Raw genomic sequence first — 9,108 nt, forward strand, 5'->3', positions numbered from 1 at the left:
CACACAGGGCATTGTGATCTTTTTTAATGGCACACAAGGGATTCCCCCTTGATACGTGGAGCGCAGAGGCAGAGCACGCGGCGCGGCGGTGCCATCGAGACGACGTGGGGCGGTGATGTGGCGACGTGTGGGGTGGTGTACGCCCAAACTAGGCCCCACTATCTTTCGGCTTTTACTTTGGGGTCCGATCCAAGTCCATGGGGGGCTCTTGCGATCTGACCTGACTTGTCGCTGCGAATCCGATGTGGCCTAACCAGGCCTGGGTCATCGCCGTTCCTCCACGAAGATCCAATCCGTTAGCGATGTGAATCGCGGTGGGCCTAGAACTTCATGGGCCGAAATATGCCTGGTAGCTCTTAAGCCCATAGCCTGGCTCCTGATTCCTAGAAACACTCCTTGTTGGAGTGTAATATGACGAGCTATGTATAGGCATTGCAGAGCGAGGAAATCGTTGAACACCTCAGTGAGATACAGAAGGAGAACTCAAGAGGTTGGTTGGCAAATTTGATAGAAACAATGCCACATGCTGATCTCATACGGGTGTTGATGACTATTTGGGCAATCTGGTATGCAAGAAGGAAGGTGATTTATGAAAATATTTTCTAGAGCCCGCTTTCAACACATAGTTTCATCAACAAATATATTGCTGAACTTCAAGCGGCAAAGCCGGCTCATGCAGTAAAGGCACAAGTTCAGAGTCAAAGGCCACGGTGGTTGCCACCACCAGCAGGTTGAATGAAGGTGAATGTAGATGCTGCTATCTCTAAGAATATGAGAAGGGCATCAGTGGCGGCAATAGCTCGGGATTAGGCCAGTATTTTTTTGGGAGCTTCAGGAGTGGTCCTTGGAATTACTGAACCAAAAATTGCAGAGGTGATGGCCTATAGAGAAGGACTTGCTTTGGCAGCTGATCTAATGTTAACTTCAGTAGGTTGGCATCGGATTGTGCCAATGCTACCAGAAGCTTGGAAGGAAGAAATATGGGTCCGTATGGCCAAATTGTGAAGGAGATTCAGACTAGGCTCATAATTTTATTTTGGTTGATTTTGTCCATGAGAATAGGAATCAAATATTGATGCTCACACTCTAGCTAGGAGTTTGATTTCTTTCGATACAGGCAGACATGTCTGGTTTTTAGAACAGCCTTTTGGCATTTGTAATTCTGTTGATCAAGTGCATCGGGCCTTGTTTGTTTGAGCTTATCATCCAGAATCAGCACTACTTTTTCAGCCATAAAATAGTGTTTTTCTCTCAGAACAAATCAGCATCAACCTCAGTAGTAGCTATAGAAACCATCAGCCGAACCGAGAAAAAAAGAGTGCGGTGATTTCTAAAAAAAGCTCTTAAGCCCATAGCCTTTTTTAGTACTCTTCCCGCTACTTAGAAAAAAGGGAGCCACCGGTTTAGTTATAGATATAGTCATTATCCTCTTGTGAGCGTTCGCGTGCTCGGGTCGCTGCCGGCCGTGCTACTGTATGTGCCTTGCCGCTGGCCATGCCTTTCGCATCGCCACCGGTCACGCCCTAGGCAACGCAGTCCAGTTGCTCTCCTACTGCAATCTCGTACACCCTTTTTGGATCTCAATGAGTTTGCTGCTCCTCCGGTGAGCGCTCACCCGCCACCGACGTCGACGCCCCTCCCCGCCTGCAGACGCAGCTCCCCCAACCGTCGCGGCCCTCGGCTTAGCCGGCCCCCGGTAGGAGCGACTACCCTAGCCATCGTGGCTTCCACCATATGGAGCGAGTAGACATGAAGACCCGCTCGGCTGCTCGACGGAGGGGTGCCCTACTCGACGGTGGCCCGGTGGCTGCTCGGCTGCTCGGTAGTGGCCTGGCGGCTGCTCGGCTGCTCGGCGGGGAGCTACCAGAGAGGCGACGCTGCGGTGGCGCGTTGGAGAAGACGATGACCAGACACTCTCCCCTCCGGCGTCCCTCCCCACTTGTTGCTGCCTTCTCGCTGGGCGGGCAATTCATCCTATGAGATGGAGAGGGCTATGACGGAGGGCGACGCGAGAATTTTGTTTTAATTTTAACACTTTTTGGAAACTAATTTTAAATCTAACACGGCCAGTTTTTTTTAAACTAACACTTTTGGCCGCGCCTATTGCCCTGGCGCGGCCAAATGCCTATGCCGCGCCATGCATGGTGGCGCGGCACAGGGCTGATGTGGTGGTAACCGGGTCCGCTGACCGCTGACGGGGCAGGGCCTGTCACGCCACCGATTTTGGCGCGGTAGTGCCGCACCACGGAGCATGGCGCGGCTACGCCAAATAAAACCCCGCTGCCAGTCATGCCTGCCCGAGCAGCAAACAAGCCTGGCCGCCACGCCCGCCACCATCCCGAAACGCGTCGCGCTGATAGTGGGGGTTATTCTAAGTATTGCTTAACATAAAGTAAATAATGAATTTGTTTCTATATTTTGTTAAATTTTTTTCACGGCCGAATAGAGAATTTGATAAGCCAATGATATTTTTGGCCCCATATTGTAGGATCGGTGGCGACGTGACCATGGACCCTGGCTTCCTCGACCCCTCGCGCAAGACGCCGGCCACCGGCGTCGAGATACCCTAGGACTACCGGTTTCCAATCTAGTTGCTACTTAATCTCGCAAGCAGTGATGACGCGACGCATTGAAACAGATGTGAAGCAAATAACATAAGTTGACAAGCTGCCACATAATATTTTAATTGGTTTGACATAAGTTCGACATAACATAACCAACTAAGCCTGCAAGTTTCGGATGCCAATAATAGTTTGACCTAACAAACTAAGACCTTGGAGTGTAAGGATCTCTCGGACGCCTTTGTCTCTTTGGATTTGTTGGCAACACATTGGGAGTGTAGCCAACGTTGATGTGGTCGCGTTGCCGGTGCGTACGGCTCATACCCTGCAAGTATGTGATATGCACGATTACTTAGAATTCTTTATGATCGTTAGTTCATGAAGCCTACATATTTAAAGAAACTACCTTTGTTAGTACCTGTGAGGCTCCTTGGTACCAAGCGGGGCACCACCTAGCTGAGACATGCCGATCTCGTCCTGTGGCCAATCTTCCCACTGGTCGTCGTCATCATCGTCCTCCTCCTCGTCTTCGGTTGCAGGGTCCTTGCCAGCGCTATGATGTGGTGGTGTACGCACCACAGAAGTGGCACCCGTCATCTGCTGAGAAGAGCCGGCTGGTGTCCTCAAAGAGGCTAAAGACATGCCACTCGACCGCGCCGGGAGTGTCGGTTCCTCATAAGGAGTGTCCATGCAGCTCAGCTTCTGAGCTAGCTTCCTGCAGCTCTTCTTCACCTTATGCATAAATAGACGTTAAAGTTAGTGCATTTCCCAAACGCATATACACTAAACAAACATTTTTGGAATGGACAAGTTTATGTTTACCTCCACAAAAGCCACGAGAACGCCCGGCCCCAGCCCTCTAGACTCGTGAAGCCGGTACGCTGCTTCGTTGGACAGCCTCGACAATTGTGTCGCCTAGGTACAGAAACGCAGTTGAATAGTTTTAATATGCATACTTAATACCAAATGGATAACAATTGTACCATTCAAGTATCTTACCACGTATCTTTGTAGCGGGGCTCTCTGTAGCTGTGTGTCCTCTCTAGTGGCAACATCGTACACATCTTCGATCACATCTTCCTCCGAGTCCTCGTCAATCGCTTCCTCAGTGTACGGGGGCTTGATATGTGTCCTCATAGACCTGTGAAGCCAGCGTAGGTACTCGTCGAAGGTGTGCTGGTCGTGTGGAGGACCCGCATGGACCGGCTGCCATTCCCTAGTCTCCCACAAGTGGATGTGCACGTTGTGTGTCACACGCCAATCCTTGGTCTTGTACCTCTTTCTACAGTCATACCTGCAACAAAACGATGTTAGTTGTACCACACACACCTCTGAATTGTAGCTCTATTATTAATTGATAACTCACTCATGCAATCCGTGGTTGGTGGAGTAAAGCGGTGGTGGGCAGCCTATCATTCTTCCAAACTGTCTGCAGACCCTGATGGGCATGTGAATCTCGACCACATGGAAGAAAATAAGAGGGACGTTGTAGCGATACTTGTTTGACTCATCCCTAGTGACAGGACTGAGATAGTACTAGAGCTCCGGAGCATCCCAAGGACACCAATCCAACCTAAACATTTCGTAATTGAGTTATTCTGTGATATAGTGTAGATCAAACAAGACACATGTATGATAGTAAAGAGAACATAACCTGGTGCTGTGTTAGGACGTCGAGACCGTCCGTGTACTCCCTGTACTTGCGCCTCGCATTCCCTCTAACTAACTCTGATTCTGTCCAGATAAACAGAGCTGTAGGGAGTGTATCCTATCTGTTCCAGTGCTGCATTGAACACGATAATGAATTAGCCATTAATAAACTCATCATATGTAACCATATCAAAGAATATAATAAACCGAAGTATTTACCAATAAACCAGTATTAAGGGGCCTCCCAATAGGCCATCGTTCCCAACACCAAACCTGGAGTAGGTACGAGCAACCCCCAAGGTTCGCGTACACTGAGGTGCGACGGCAGGCAACGCATAGCTATCGATACGTACATGCCAGGACTGCGCTGCCCTAGCTATACGCCGCTATGTTCTCCCACGGCTGGCGTAGTATGTCAAGGAAGATCTAGCTGATGGTGTTGCCCGAGGCGTCTGGGAAGAGGAAAGCTCCAAGAAAGTGCCAGAGCCAAACTTGAGCGAACCTATTGATCTAAGCCTCCTCAGCCTATGGGTCCAAGTAATCAAAGCGCTCCGTGATCCAGGACGACGAAACACCGAAAGTTTTTCTAAAATTTACCAAACAAAATGAGACCCGATGGCTGTAGGAAAGCAATGCAAGTATTAAATAAGCTTCAATTTCTCACTTATTTTTCTTGGAAGCCTCGTCATCCGATGGAAGAAAGCTAGTAAACTGAGCCGCCAACTCTCTCCAATGATCGTTGTCAACTATCCCTATCACTAGAAGTCCCCCCAACCGAAGGCCAAAAATAGCCTTCACGTCCTGCATGGTCAATGTCATCTCACCACAAGGTAGGTGGAATGTGTGGGTCTCAGGCCTCCGCCTGATATGAGAATAGAACGACTGTTACTTGCCTCAAATTTGTTACAAGAAAGTTTACGTACAAAGAATGCACTCACACCTATCTACAGTTGCAGTAAGTAGTGCTAGGTAAAGGGGCGGAAGACCGTGGTTGACAACACGGACAAGCTCGAGGAAGCCGGCACGCCGTATGTACGGCGCGTAACGCTCGTCCCACTGGTGCGCCCTGGTGCGCGTGCGAGGCCTCAAAGGAGGCAAGGCCACCTCTGCGTCGTTGTTACTCAAGATATGTGCTCGGTGCTGGTCGTCGTACTCCAGCTTAAGAATGGGGTGCAATGGGTGCTGCGTGGGTGGGGCCATCCTGTTACAACTTGATAAAAAAACGTTAGAGTATTCAAATTAACAAAATTCAAATTAACATTATGTAGCATTACAAAATTTGAACTATTTGTTATGCAATACGAACACAATATGAAAGCACATGTATATATTCAAAGTAACATTAACAGACATATCACGCACTTGTAACATAAACAACTTCACTAGGAATATAAGCATTTGATGAAACTTCATGAAGTCATCAAAATCGACATATCACGCACTAGTAATTACCGATGTTTGTAAACTAGTAGGTATACCCAAAATCCCTAACTAAATAACTAACTATAAACTAATTAATAAATACCTAATCAATCCCTAAACCCAAATTCCTAACTATACTAGAACACACAACCTCGAACCTAAAAACTACCTACGTAAATCACAAACAAATTCACTAACCTAACTATCCAAAATCAGTAAGTATCCTAAATTTGACAAACTATCATAAATCAATAACAATCATAAAACCCTAACTATCCTAAATTACTAACTATCATAAATCACAAATTATCCTCAATCACTAATTATCCTAAAATAATAATATTCAAAATAACATGAAATCAAGAGGGAGGTACCTTAGGAGCTGACGGCCTAGACGCACCGGTGTTCGTGGCGCGGCCGTTGCACGGCAGGAGTGGCCGGGCACGGCATGGGCAGGCGGGCATGGCGTAGGCGGCCGCGGGAGCTGCGCGGCGGCGGGGCAGAGGCGGCGAGCGTGTGGCCTCGCTGTAGGGTTTTATTTGGCACAGCCGTGCCATGCTCCGTGGCGTGGCACTGTCGCGCCAAGATCAGTGGTGCGGCAGGCCCTGCCCCATCAGCGGTTAGCGGACCCGGTTACCGCCATGTCAGCCCTATGCCGTGCCACCATGCATGGCGCGGCATAGGCATTTGGCCACGCCAGGGAAATAGGTGCGGCCAAAAGTGTTAGTTTAAAAAAAACCCGGCTATGTTAGATTTAAAATTAGTTTCCAAAAAGTGTTAAAATTAAAAAAAATTCGCCGGTCACGTCCTAGGCAACGCAGTCCAGTCGCTCTCCTACTGCAATATCATACACCCTTTTCGGATCTCAGTGAGTTCGCTGCTCCTCCAATGAGCGCTCACCCGCCACCGACGTCGATGCCCCTCCCCGCCTGCAGACACAGCTCCCCCGACCGTCGCGGCCGTCGACGTAGCCAGCCCCCGGCGGGAGCGACTACCCTGGCCGTCGTGGCTTCCGCCATACGAAGCGAGTAGACACAAAGACCCGCTCGACCCGCCCTGCTCGACTGCTCTATGGAGGGGTGCCCTACTCGACGGTGGCCCGACGGCTGCTCGGCTGCTCGGCAGTGGCCTGGCGGCTGCTCGGCTGCTCGGTGGGGAGCTACCAGAGAGGCGACGCTGTGGCGACGCGTTGGAGAAGACGATGACTAGACGCTCTCCCCTCCGACGGCCCTCCCCACTTGTTGCTGCCTTCTCGCCGGGTGGGCAATTCATCCTATGAGATGGAGAGGGCTATGACGGAGGGCGACCCCTCTGCTGCCACGCTCCCCATTGGTTTCACGTTGTAGAGTGATGGATCAGGTGAGCGACACAAAGGTGAATTCTAGTGGCAACTTGGAAGAAGAAGATGGGACGGAGGATGAGAACGACGAATGGAAATTCATTGGGGACTGTAGTCGTCGGATGGCGTCCGATCCTGCAGTGGACCTTCGTCACATGGGAACTAGGTCTAAGTTTTGGGCTCTAGCGGACGATAATGACTCCGATGAGGAGGTCGCACTACTGGACTCAGTGGCTTTGCTAAGTGCTAGGGGCACTCGGCAAAGCCCAATTTACACTCGGTAAAGGCTTTGCCGAGTGCTGCACTCGGCGAAGGCCACTCGGCAAAAAATGGGCCCACAAAGGCGTCTTTGCTGAGTGTCTTTTGTCCGGCACTCAGCAAAGCCTTTGCCGAGTGCCCGACACTCGGCAAAGTTGGAACAAAAAAAACCCCAAAAAAACGGGAATTTTTTTTAATCGATGGAGGCCCCCACCGGCCAGCTCTCGCCCATCTCCGGCACTCTCCGACATTTTTTTGCGTAAAATTTGCGGCTACGAGGCCGGCGGGATTCGAACCGGCGACCTCTCCCTCGCGTGTCCCCTCCTCTAACCACTGCACCACACTGTCACCTATGTCTAGATTCCGTTTTGGTTCCCCACATATTATACTAAACCGAGTGTAAATTGCTTGTTTGAGGCCCTAAACGAATTCAAATAAAAAAAGTTGTAAACTACAAAGTTTCATAACTTTTCGAGACCTACACTTTTAGTTTAGGAAGTTTTTCCATCCGAGGTCATTTACAAAATTTGAATTTCAAAATTTTGAAATTCAAACAAAGTTTTGCATCACAAGATGATTTCAAATAAAAAAGTTGCCAACTACAATGTTTCATAACTTTTCGAGATCTACACTTTTAGTTTAGGAAGTTTTTCCATCCGAGGGCATTTACAAAATTTGAATTTCAAAATTTTGAAATTCAAATGCAGTTTTGCATGACATGATGATTTCAAATCAAAAAGTTGCCAACTATAATGTTTCATAACTTTTCGAGATCTATAGAGTTTATTGTGGTTGTTTTTCCATCCGAGGTCATTTGAAAAGTTATGAAACTTTGTAATTGGCAACTTTCTCAAATTTTTATCACATCCTCCACATACGATATCATGACATCTCGACAAGTTTCATAATTTTCGGACTTCATTTACATTTTATAGAATTTAAAAAAAATTCATCCGCAAGTTCGTGGTCATGTTTCGTGAACAAGATGTTCGAAATTTTGGGTCCGTTCCTGGATACGGCCTCACACTATACTCAATACCATGAATATCATTTTTTGAATCATTAAATTGCATTATTCAAAAAAATTCAATTAAATGAAATAAATTAACTAAATATAGCAAACAGTTCGGGAAATGTATGAAATTTCGACATGGAGTACCAAGTACTGTAAGAGGACTACAGAAAAAGTTTGGAGGTCAAAATACAAAAAAAATTTTGGTTTGCCGAGTGTCATCTTTTGACACTCGGCAAACATGCACTTTGTCAAGTGCTAGCTGCCAGGGACTCGGCAAAGTGTTCCCTTTGCCGAGTGTCCGTGGGGACACTCGACAAAGAGCGTGCCAAATTTTTTTAAAAATGTTTGTCGAGTGCCTCTCCGCCTGGCACTCGGCAAAGTGGTATTTTTTAAAAAAATACGATGTAGTGCGGTTTAGGGTTTAGATTTAAAAAAAAAGGAAAACACGTTGGCCGAGTGCCCCGATCTGGCACTCGGCAAACCGGCAGCCCGAGTGCCAGATCGCGGCACTCGGCAAACGGCCCATCCACACTTAGACAAACCGGCCACCCAACCATTACATTCCTCCCTCCCACACACGCACACACACGCGCCGCCGTCCCGCCCCACCCTGCGCACGGCCCGCCCACCGTCCAACCCTGCCCCACGCACACCCCGCCCGCTCACCCGCCGGCACGCCCCCGCCGCTCTGCCGCCCGCGCACGACGGTGCGCCCCCGCCAGCGTGCCCCCACCGCCTTCGCCCGCTGGCCCGCCGACACCGACACGCCTCCGTCGGCCGCCCCGGACACCATGGCCTGCCGGCGCCCACTGCCCCATGCTGGCCGCTCCAACCCCGCGGCCCGCGCCCCGGCCCATGGCAGC

This window comes from Miscanthus floridulus, chromosome 9 (genome assembly GCF_019320115.1).
Source record: "Miscanthus floridulus cultivar M001 chromosome 9, ASM1932011v1, whole genome shotgun sequence".
Classification (NCBI taxonomy): domain Eukaryota; kingdom Viridiplantae; phylum Streptophyta; class Magnoliopsida; order Poales; family Poaceae; genus Miscanthus; species Miscanthus floridulus.